The sequence below is a fragment of the Girardinichthys multiradiatus genome, chromosome 4, assembly GCF_021462225.1.
Source record: "Girardinichthys multiradiatus isolate DD_20200921_A chromosome 4, DD_fGirMul_XY1, whole genome shotgun sequence".
Classification (NCBI taxonomy): Eukaryota; Metazoa; Chordata; class Actinopteri; order Cyprinodontiformes; family Goodeidae; genus Girardinichthys; species Girardinichthys multiradiatus.
Window position 1 is genome coordinate 34,317,510 of NC_061797.1, and position 12,179 is coordinate 34,329,688.

At 38.0% G+C, this 12,179-nt stretch overlaps 1 pseudogene; it reads left to right on the forward strand.

The window, feature by feature from the left end:
• The first annotated feature begins 9,721 nt into the window (after window positions 1-9,721).
• LOC124866625 lies at window positions 9,722-10,206 on the forward strand (annotated as a pseudogene).
• Window positions 10,207-12,179: the final 1,973 nt, after the last annotated feature.

The following is a 12,179-nucleotide window of genomic DNA, read 5'->3' on the forward strand; positions in this document are numbered from 1 at the left end:
AAGTTTGCATTAATGCCTTCTATGGGAAAATGCATTTGAAAAACGAAGTGGAACATGCAGCTATGTATTTTCTGGCGAACATTTAAATTGGAGGAAAAATTATGTTCTTTACCATTTCATGCAAAGCTTTGCTGTCCCATTCTCTTAACACTAAGAAAACTACAGCTAGATTATTTTGTGAAATATATATTTACGATGACAGATGAGACAAATTGAAAACATTCATCTTGGCTACTTTATCTTTTCCAGTCATTTAAAACAAGAATACAATGGCAGACTTGTTTCTATGTAAAAGAAGCAAATAAGGACAACTAATTAATAGAAAAACTAAGCACATACTCCTGTTTGTGCAACACGAGGATGAAAATTACAAATACTAATGCATGATATGGAGTTAAAATATATTTATTAACAGTAAAACACAAACAGTGAAACAGTTTTGTCTGAAGCTACAGATTGTATGCTAACTTCAGCTTGTAACAACAACAGAACACACCTGTTGTTATTTAGCTCAACTGTTACTGCAGGAACCTGTTAGAAACGTTAACATGAACTCTCAGATACACTGCAAATTCATTCAAACACAAACTAATTCATTTACACATTTCTTTACCTTGTTCTGTTGGATCAGCTGGTTGTGGCGCATCAGCGGCTAAGTTCATTTTTCCTTTATGGTGCATTTGATTGGCAGCAGTGAGAGGTACATCAGAATCGGGAAATACACCAGCAGGGGGGCAGGGTTGTTATTTTTCTACTATTAAATACTGAACTTGAGAAAAAGGTGCCTGTCAGGTCTGCACATTGTTGCTATTCTCCCCTTAGAACAGGGGTGTCAAACTCCAGTCATTGAGGGACGATGTCCTTCGGCTTTTAGACGTGTCTCTGGTCGAACACACCTAAATCAAATGGCTCATTTGCCACCTCAGCATGTAGCCAACTTCTCCTGAGTCCTACTGATGACATAATTATTTGATCCAGGTGTGCTGAAGCAGAGAAACAGCTAAAAGATGTAGGACACAGACCCCTCAGGACTAGAGTTTTACACCTGTGCTTTAGAAGTTTCTACATTGCAATGCTGTGTCACCATTTTAATATATTATCTCTTTAATAAGTGCTAGAAAATACACTGGGAAAGGTATTCATACGTGTTTAATCATTTTACTACCGTTCAACCACAAATCGCAATGTATTTTGGTTGGATTTTTATGTGATGATGACCAAAAAGTTCATTATAATTGTAAAGAACAACAATAAAATCTCAAAAGTGTGGCCTGCATTTATGTTTAGCCCCCACAAGTGAAAACATTTCAACTATTGTGAGCTTTACAGCTGCAAGTGTTTTGTAAATATCTCTCTTCCAGCTTTCAGGGTGTAATAATTATCAAGTCTTGTAATGCTCACACAAATTGTATGGATTGTCCACAAAACGGCTTGTCGTTTTATAACATGAATATGATTTGATATAAACTATTTCATTGTAGTTCTGGCTGTATATTTAAGGTTAGCATACTATAAGGCCGATCTCCACCTGAGCTTCAAGACTTCAGAAACCTCATGAAAGGTCAGTTGGTCCACGTGAGGAATGGCCGGCAACATTGGCGGAGAAGGGTGAGTGCAGGGAGTGGTGGGGCCAGCAAGGGAGCTGATAATTTGGATTTGGAAGCCGCTGATAACTGCAGTTGTAGTTCTTTATTATTGTTGTAGGTGTACCTGCAGTGGCGCATGCAGCCATACAGCTGTACCTTGTGTACCTTGACAATGTGGTTTGATATATTGTTGGATGGGTGCAAAAACTTGTTATCACTTATGTAAAAACTTTGTGTTGCAAGGCACCTGCACTATGCCTTCCTCCCTGTGTGTGTGAGATCATTGTTATCTCTGTGTGAACCAGCCTCCTTTCTGGCTCACACACATACACCCTGTCTGAACTGTCTGTTGAATTGTGTATATAAATAAAGAGATAGGGTGTCAAAACTTTGTAGTTTCACTGCAAAGTGGGCTACCCTTGCTGCAAGTAACTATGACTGTATCGTTCTTACCTCTGAGTTGACTAAATAATACCTAACATTTATTGGTCCTTCGAGCCGGATTAATTCAATAACCTTATTTCTCTTTGCTTTAACAGTGACTCTGGGATCCGTGGGGGAAGCCTGACGTCGAGCGAAGCACCGCTGCACAGCCTCCATTAGCCGGAGTGGCTGAAAGTCCCGGTGTGTGTGAATTCACACCTGGCCAGTGGGTTATCGCCTTCCTCGGCGCGGGGTGACTCTCACAGGGTCCAGAGAGTCACCAAGAAGTCAACTCCGAGGTGAGACAGTTTCAAAATACAGTTCATAGGAAAAGTACTTAACAGTCGTTGGTAGTGCGTTGCCGGTAAGGACGCTGCATTCGGATGGTTTTATTCCACTGTGAAAGAAATAGTGACAAATTTGGTACAATCCCGCCGTGAAGGGGATTAAAGAAAACGGCTGAGGATTATTCCCCTGCGAGGCAATAGAGTAAGCGCTATATAAATAAAAGAAGAAAATACTTAAAAGTCGTTGGTAGTGCATCGCCGGTAAGGACGCTGCATTCGGATGGTTTTATTCCACCGTGAAAGGAATAGTGACAAATTAAGGTAGGGCCCCGCCAAGAAGGGGGCCAAATAAAACGACTAAGGGTTATTCCCCTGTGAGGGAATAGAATAAGCGCTATAAAAGTAAAAAGAATGGAGTAAATTGAGCTCATAAAATAACACCAAGTTAACTTAGAAAAATTACAAGGTACCTGAAACCAACTGTGTGACTGTGTTTTGTGTGTATGGAGGACTAAGCATTTTAATAGAATCAGCAGGATTCTGCTAGTCCTGTGTTTTCTTTTGCCCAGATTAAAACTACGTACTGGTGACTTTGGAGATTCAGGTCGGATTTCATTCCAGAAAATTAACACCGCTGCGAATTAGTCGCAGTAGAAGGCCGTGTTAATGTCCTCTCCTTAAAGTCTCATGCCAGTGACCTTTTATCTGGGACATTTATACTACAATTAAACTAACATAAAACATAATGGGGAAGAAACAAAGTAAACTAATTGACTTAGAAGGGGAGGTAAAGTTTATGGAGAACTATGTAAAAGGAGCAGGTATGATCTGTCATAGATGGAATAAAAAATAAAAAACATGGGTTTTTGGGCAAATTAGATACAAAGGATGTCTTAAAATTACAAGGGGATCTAAAATTAGAAATAATGAAAACTAAAAAGAGAAAAATAACAAAGAACAATGGGGAAGGGACAGAGAAAAAGCTCTGATTTAACAGAAATATGTACACGATGGCATAAAAATACGGATTTTCAGGTAACTTAATTATCACTGAAATCCTAAAACTACACGGGGATCTTAAACTGGAGATTATGCATTCAAAAGATTCAAGAGACAATAAAAACCTTGCCAGATTATAATTTCAAAGGGGACTTTTCAGTCCCTGAGTGCACACAGTTGATAAACAGATTAAAACAAAAAGATTAATAAAAAATAAAAAAACAATAAGAGCAGCCTTTAACTGACATAGCCATAATACTGATGCCTTAAGAAAAGCACAGGAAAAAACTTTCAGCTTAACTGAAAACAAATAAATGGGGGCGGACTGCCACCCATCCCAGGTTAGAATACCAAGGTAGCCCCAAATTATAAAGACTAAGAGGTGGTTTTAGAGGACGTGGTAAAAGAAGTTAAAAGAGGAGGTGACAATGTGGACAACATGGAAACTGTCCAACTGGACAACCCAGTGAACAATGACTAGAGAAGGGAGAACAGAATGTTGTTAAAGACGTAATCTGAGAGTAAAACATTTTGTAGGCAAGCATTAGTGAGAAACAGGTGCTTTAAAAATCATTCTATGGTGTTATACTACCAACAATATCATGATAAAATGCAAAAGATTAATCTTACAGGGAAATAATTCCATATTTGGCTCAGATTGTGTGCATTCTTGATTTTTCCTCTTTGAGAGAAGTTAAATTTCAGCTCTGTGAAACGACCTTGACAAAGAGATGCAGCTGCCTGAAAACAAAGATAAAACTTCTGCAAACAGCAGAAGCCTGTTTCTGCTGAAAGGTCTGAAAAAAAAAAAAAAAAAAATTGTAACTCTACCTTGCATGTGTCAAACTCAAGGTCCGCGGGCCAAAACCGGACCCCAGAAGTTTAGTGATTCTCTAGAAGTAGAGCCTTTTAATATGGTGATTGTGTGCTTGAATGTTATTTTGTCAATCAATAAGCAGTTTTGTCTACATTCTGCCACAATCTGCCTTTTGAAAATGTTTTGAATCTTGCTCTTTATGTATAAAAAAAAAAGAAAAATTGGCTAAAGTCTGCAGACACAAAATGAACCTGGATTGAAGCTCTAACTATGTTTATTTAATCTGAGATCCTCTCCAAATGCAACAGTATATGTCAGTCTACATGAGATACTAACAACTTCACCTACTGATATAATATAAAGATCTGAATGAATATGTGAAACAAACAATGATGAAAGTTTTTCAACAGGTGATGCTCATCCAGGAGGAAGACAGTGTTCCTAGGAAATGCAGTTCATTCATTAACAATCAATTTTTCTCCTATAGGTGGACGTTTTGCTGACTAATCATAGGCTGGATCTATGAAACATTATGTGCACAGACCAAATGACCAAGGTTCTGACTGACTTATGAACCTCACTGACCTGACAATGATAACATGACACCCAACAGATAACACCTTTAAGGTGGACCCACTAAGACCACCTTATTGATTCTTGGTGAATAAAAAAATAAGAATTGAAGCGTTGAAAACAGACCTTGTGGAAACAAAAGGGGTTATGAGGAAACAATGTGCATTTTAAGAATAATAGAAGTCAAATTATGTTCAAATTTTTGCAAAGAAAATTACTCTGACAGAGAAATAAGTAAGTAGTGTGTGAATGTGTGTGAATGGGAATGACTGATTTCATTGTAATGCATCTTTGAGGGACCTTAAAAGCGCTAATAAAGGTCTGATGTTCTGATGATCATTGCCAAACTTATATCTTAATAAGGTTTCCAGAATCTTTTTTGAAAAATCATATAAAGATGGCAAAGGTTCTACCTGTATTGAAAATACTGATAACCATAAGAAAGTTCATGGATCCGTCTTCAATTTTTCATAATTCTTTTACAAACAGGGTATTTAAACTTTCATGTGGCCAAATGTCTGTATTTGACTTTCTGTTTTTGTGAAATAAATGTCTTTCATGTTATGTAAAAATTAGAGTCCTCAACATTACCATAATAATATTAGGTCAGTTCTCTATGGTAAAACAAAAAGATTTTAACAAATGTTTAGACTTTTTCCAGTCAGGTTCAAAATGATTGAATTAGACTCAAACTTAGTATAAGATGAAATGAACCTTAACAGAATTACTGGACTGGACTGAAATAGAGAAAACTTGAGTTAATTGAAACAAACTTTAGTTACTTGAACTAAATACAAAGCTGACTGAAACTGTATGTTGTATCTATAAAACTGGGTAAGATAAACTAAGATTATAAGATATAATATGCCCTTCATTTTTTGTGTTCATCAGTGAGTGAGTTTTTATTTTTTATTTTTAATAAGAACTAAACCAAGCATTATTTATAATAATAGCAACTACCAAAAATATTGATCTCATTTTTAAATGTAATAAGGACTTACTTTATAAAATATGATAAAAAAGAATAATAAGAATTTGGAAAAACAGAGGCTTTAAACCTCTGCAGGAACAGCACTGACACTGTCAAAGGTAGATCCTAATACAGGAATCTGGAAGCTCACTCTAGGGTGGACAGTCAAAGTCCATCCAAGGACACATTTAGATGAGGCAGAGGGACAAATACAGGGCTTAGCTGAGAGCAAAGAGAGCAACATGCATCCTGCCCTAGCTGCTGTCCAACCTGAACTGTGGTCCCAATCATCAACTGATGTAGGACTAATAAAGGGTTTCCCACCATACAAGGTTAAAATAATATCTGAAAAAAGGTTATCAGTCCGCCAATACCCCTTAAAGCCAGAAGCTGAAGAAGGTACTAAGCCAGTAATACAAGATATGTTGAAGTCAGGAATATTAAGAGAAGCACCTGACGCTACATGCAAGACATGTCACACTGACATCGCTATTATTATCACAGCCAAACATAACTCTAAAAAGATGTGCCCTTTAAATCCAAGTACTCTAATACCTACTGCAGAAGATGGAAAACCACATTCTTATAAAGCAAAAGTTGAAAAAGACACAAAACCCAGACAAGACATTTCTCAAACCCTTATACCAGATTCATGTGTTGTGTTTGTAGATGGCTCAGCATCTAAAGATGAATATGGAAAGAATAGAGTTGGTTATGCAGTAACAACCATCGATAGGATAATAGAAGCTAAATCTCTACCCAATACATGCTCAGCCCAAACAGCAGAATTATATGCTGTCGTAAGAGCATGTGAATTACATGAGGGACAAATACTTACTATATACACAGACAGCCAATACGTTTTCGGATCAGTACATCACCATGCTAAGATTTGGCAAAACAGAGGTTTTAAAACATCATCAGGGACAGAACTAACTCTTTTCAACCTATTAAAGAGAAAATGTCAGATCTGCTATTTATAGACACAGACGTGCTGAAAGACGCCCAACAGTCAGCACCCAAGACAGAAATAAAGGCCTGGCTAAAGAGAGGAGCACAGAGAAAAGATGACATCTATCAGATAGAAGATAAACCAATCCTCCCAAAAAATTTATACAACACAGCGGCTACAGTGACACATTGGGAAGACCCACGTGTCAAGGGGGGAATATGTCACATCTGGTAAAGCATTAATGCTACACTATAAATTTTTCTGACTATGCAAGGAATTTTTGCAGATCATGCATAATTTGTTGCAAACACGGGGGAAGAAATATTGCCTAGTTAGTAAGCAGACTATAGTTATACCACATAGGAGATCAAAAAGGGAAATAGATGTTAAACCACATGACCCCATTTGGGGAACAAATGTCCCAGATGAATTTAAACTTTGGTCTAAAGATGATAAAACATTATTATCTCTCTTACCCTGGTTAGATGTGGGCAAATTAATGCTGCGCATGGAAACTTTAAGTTATCGATTTGGATTGTTTCTAAATAACTACATAATAGTAGAAGAGGGTCAAAACACAGAAATGAGCGCTATGCGAGCCATGATAATTCAGAACCGCATGGCTTTGGATATTCTAACAGCATCAACGGGGGGCGTTTGTGTTCTATTGAATAACACCTGTTGCACATATATCCCAGATAATATACACTCTGCAAACATAACGGGAGCATTAAACAACCTACGGAATCTCCAAAATGTCATGGCACATGACCACCCAGATCCTAACTCTTCTTGGTTAGATTGGATGCTCACAGGGGGATGGATAAATCTTTTTAAGGTTCTCCTAGTTGCAGTAATAGCATGCATGGGCCTTCTGTGTCTCCTGTCAATATGTATTATCCCATGTTGCAAATGCATGGTACAAAGAATAGTAACTCAGTCAGTCACGGTGGCATTTGCAACACTGAACCAGGTAGAAATGCACGAAAATGAAGGGGACGATTATGATGACATGTTGTAAATAAATCACATCGAAAGCCTGAGTGTACTCATACATTGTATTTCATAAAATGACCTTACAGCAGAAAATCAAAAGAAGTTGTTGCTTAAGTGAAATGCGAAAAAGTACAATGATGACATAAACAGGGCAGATTTTTAAATTCCTTTATTATGTTTTACTGTTTTCATTAAGTATTATTCTTTTATTTTTATGATTACAAGTATTATTATTTTATTTTTATGATTTCAAGTATTATTATTTTATTTTTATGATTTCAAGTATTATTCTTTTATTTTTATGATTTCAAGTATTAATCAACATTTAACTTTTAATGGTCGCCGAGGGCGGCGGGACCGTATGATTATTTCCCACAAAATATAATCTGTTTACCGTCCGTGGGTTTCTGCTCATACAGAGTATTTTTCTTATTCGTTTTTATATTAAATGTTTTTACTTGTGATAAAAGGAGGGACTGTTGGATGGGTGCAAAAACTTGTTATCACTCATGTAAAAACGTTGTGTTGCAAGGCACCTGCACTATGCCTTCCTCCCTGTGTGTGTGAGATCATTGTTATCTCTGTGTGAACCAGCCTCCTTTCTGTCTCACACACATACACCCTGTCTGAACTGTCTGTTGAATTGTGTATATAAATAAAGAGATAGGGTGTCAAAACTTTGTAGTTTCACTGCAAAGTGGGCTACCCTTGCTGCAAGTAACTATGACTGTATCGTTCTTACCTCTGAGTTGACTAAATAATACCTAACATATATAAATATATATATCAGTCAGTCATTTTCTACCGCTTATTCCATAGTGGGTCACGGGGAAGCTGGTGCCTATCTCCAGCAGTCTATGGGCGAGAGGCGGGGTACACCCTGGACAGGTCGCCAGTCCATCGCAGGGCAACACACAAACAACCAAGCACACACTCATTCATACACCTAAGGGCAATTTAGAGTGACCAATTAACCTAACAGGCATGTCTTTGGACTGTGGGAGGGATGGGAATGCCTTTACTTTCATAGTCATGAAAATAAAGACAACTCTTTGAATGAGAAGGTGTGCAATAAAAAATAAAGTTGGATACACACACACAAACAAACAAACAAACCCAACAGTGCAGATACATTATATTTTGGTCATTGTTCATTGAGCTCCTGGCCTGACTGGTTCCTGAATGGCTGAAAAAATAAGGCATTTTGGGAACCAATTACCCAGTTGAGTGCAGTTTATAAAAATCGGGGTGAGGCCCACCCAGCAGGTGGGCGTGGACTAACGTTTTCAGAGCTGCTCGTGAAGGGATCAACCCACAAGCAAGAGCCTTAAAGGGCGGTACCTATACTCAGCTAGGGTTACAATACATAACCAATGCTCTGAAGTAAGGGACAAAGTGTGTCTTGCACTCCAGTGACTGAGAAGCCAGTTATTTATTTTTTTTTTTCAGCACTAGAGGCCTTTATCTTTTGACAATAGGCAGACAGGAAAGACGGCAGTGAGTGGCGGAGACATTTGGCAATGGTTGCCGGGTCCGGGACTCCGCATCAAGGACTATATCCTCTGCATATGGTCGCGCGCTTAACCTCTGCACCACAAGCACCGCGCCCTGAAGCCAGTATTTTCTACCAGATAAACTGCCCGACACAAATTGGCAAGAGATAAAAACTGAGTATGGGACACTGATGCCCAATCTAGATTCTGCAGATGCCTAATTGGAGCTGTGGAGACAGGCAAATGATAAAGACAACAAAGTTTAAAAGGACACGGTGGACTTCCCAAATGTACAATATTTGGTGACTGTGGTTCAGTTGGAAGAGTAGTCGTCGATTCCAGCTTCCTCCTGCCATATGTCGATGTGCCCCTGGGCAAGGCACTTAACCTCAAGTTGCCTACCAATCTGCGTATCGGTGTATGACTGTGTGAGCGTTAGTGAGTGCGATTGGGTGAATGTGGCTCTAGTGTAAAGCGCTTTGAGTGGTCTGTATGACTGGAAAGGCGCTATATAAGTTCAGTCCATTTACCATTTACAATACTAAACTTTTTTCCTGAGTATGCCAGTGTCCACTGCCTCAGCAGAGTGGACCTTCAGCACAATGAGGAGTATTAAAACGTATCTATGTATCACAATGTCAGACACAAGGCTAATTTGTCTTGTACTGATGAGCATTCACCATGAAATAAACATTGACAGTGAGAAGGGTTTCTTGGGCAGTATGATGCCGCTGACTATGTGATATATGTGTGTGTGCATCATACACGTTGGGCCTTGTGTGGGTCAGATGCATCTTAACATTAGTCTAAACCTTAGTCATTTCTCTAAGATTAACATTTTAGTTTACATATATATACAAGATACTTCTTACAGTTTGCAAGCAACTCAGAAGCCATCCTGCTCTTATCCCCCTTTTCTTCTTCATTGGTGGAGGTACAACCATGTCCCTGCTGTACCTGGCTCTTCGGGGCCTGAGAAACCCAGATGTTTCTTTGGATCGCAAGAACAACCCAGAGCTTTGGAATAAACTGAGTCCAAACTACCAGTACAAATTCTTTATAGTAAACATGGACTAAAGCAAACTGCAGAAGGATCGTCCAGACTTTTAAAGTTCACATCTGCTTGAGTAAAAGCACAACTATCAGCAAAGCCGCTCAATTGGTCTTGAATTTCCTACATCCAGGGATCTGAAAAATGCAAAAGCCTAATCCGCACAGCTCATGTTTCAGTTTATTGCATGCCTGGCTTCTTCAAATTGATCTCTAATTTTCATTGAAGTAAAGGAGTACTTTCTCCTTCACACAGAGCAAAACAAAAAAATAACAAAAAATAAAATATGGTAGTTAGCTAGTTTAGCTTGGTGAGAAGTGTATTTTTCAAGACCAGCTACTTTCACGTTAGATGACCTTGTTCTTCTTTTTCAGTTTTCAGGAGATCAGCTAACAGTTTTGCTATTATGTATAACTTTTATGCTAATTTTTGACATTTGACCTAATGTATTCTTCTTTCTTTCAGTTTTCTGCTGAAGAATTAAGTTTACAGAGTTTAAAGATTTTTATTTAAATGATTTTTGTAATGCCAATTTTTGTTTTAATGTAAATAAAACATTTTTTCTTTTTTTCTTTTTTAGTTATACCCTTTAGACAAAGCCTTAATATCTTCCAGGAGATGCCCACGTTTTTTTCTTTAAAATATAAATGTCTGGGTTGAATTAAAATAATCTAAATCTGCCAGGGGTATTAATAACTTTGAGCTCAATTGTAACTATCATGAGCTACAAGTCTAAATACAATTGAAAACTAGACAATGGACAATACATGCCCTTCAATAAATTTACTAATAAAATGCTTAAAAGAATAAGTCTTCCTATAGTGTGATTGGTGTTGGGAATTATATCGGATTAGGTCCAGACTCGGCTTTGACAACAGGAGTCATTGAGTCTCCCCATTAACTCACTGTGCAAATGCTAGTCAAATAATGGAAAGCAGATATTCACCAGAAATGTGAAACAAAATCTTTTATACAAACATATACACATAAAATGCATTTACAATTCTTGCTTAATGACAAGTGGTAATATATAAAGGTCTTGTAATCAAAATAAGATGGGAGATTGTCTTAAAAACGCTTCAAACTGTGTTCATCATGATCCATATTCCATTCTTTCTCTACCTAAGTTCAAACTCTTGAGTTTTAATTAGGAATTGTGTGTGGGTGTCTTCGCTGAAACACTTGACTCATTACCACTCACACGCTAATCTACTCAGCTGAATGTGTGTAAGTCTGAAGTGCTGTTATTAACCTTCTGTTTGATCTGCCTCACACAATAATTTCCTTGACTACACAATTAAAGACCACCCATTTTTTGCCACTCCATGCCTTTACAATCTTATTTCCCAATGTATTTGAATCACAAAGCACAGGTATCTTCTTTCATGTGAAGACTAACCTCAGTTTTCTGCAAGGCATGTCTTTTTGTTTCCCAAATAAGCAAACATTTTTAACCAGAACTAGACTTTCAATCTTTCACTTATTGAATTACTCTTTAGTTCATGTTTGAGCTTCAATCCAGATGTCAAGCCTGGTTATAAAGGCTCCACATATACAGCTTTCAACCTAAACAGTCAAATCAGACAGGTTTATACAGTTATCTGGATTCTGTCATAAAGACACAATCCCACCACCTCAAAGAACAGATAAAAAACACAGACGCAGTAAAGCTTAAACCTTCAACTTGTGTTGCACAAATTTGTCAAAAGTGACAGCAATTTAATAAATCATCGCTTTCTATCACACGCATATGCACACCCACCCACACAAGAGCACACGATTCACAACTTGCCCTCTACAGCCCGATTTACATGTATACGTAAATGAGGTGTAAGCATGGTGTGTATGTGTGTGTATGCAACTGTTAGAGGGACTGTGTGAGCATGGACCCTGCAGTTGGGTCCAGGCATTAGGTAATTGACTGTGTCTTTGCTCAAGGCCTTTCATGGATCACCGTCCTTTATTAGCTCACTTCCCAGCACACACTCATACACACACTTTCAAAGTTCCCAGCAGCTCCACCCCAACCCCT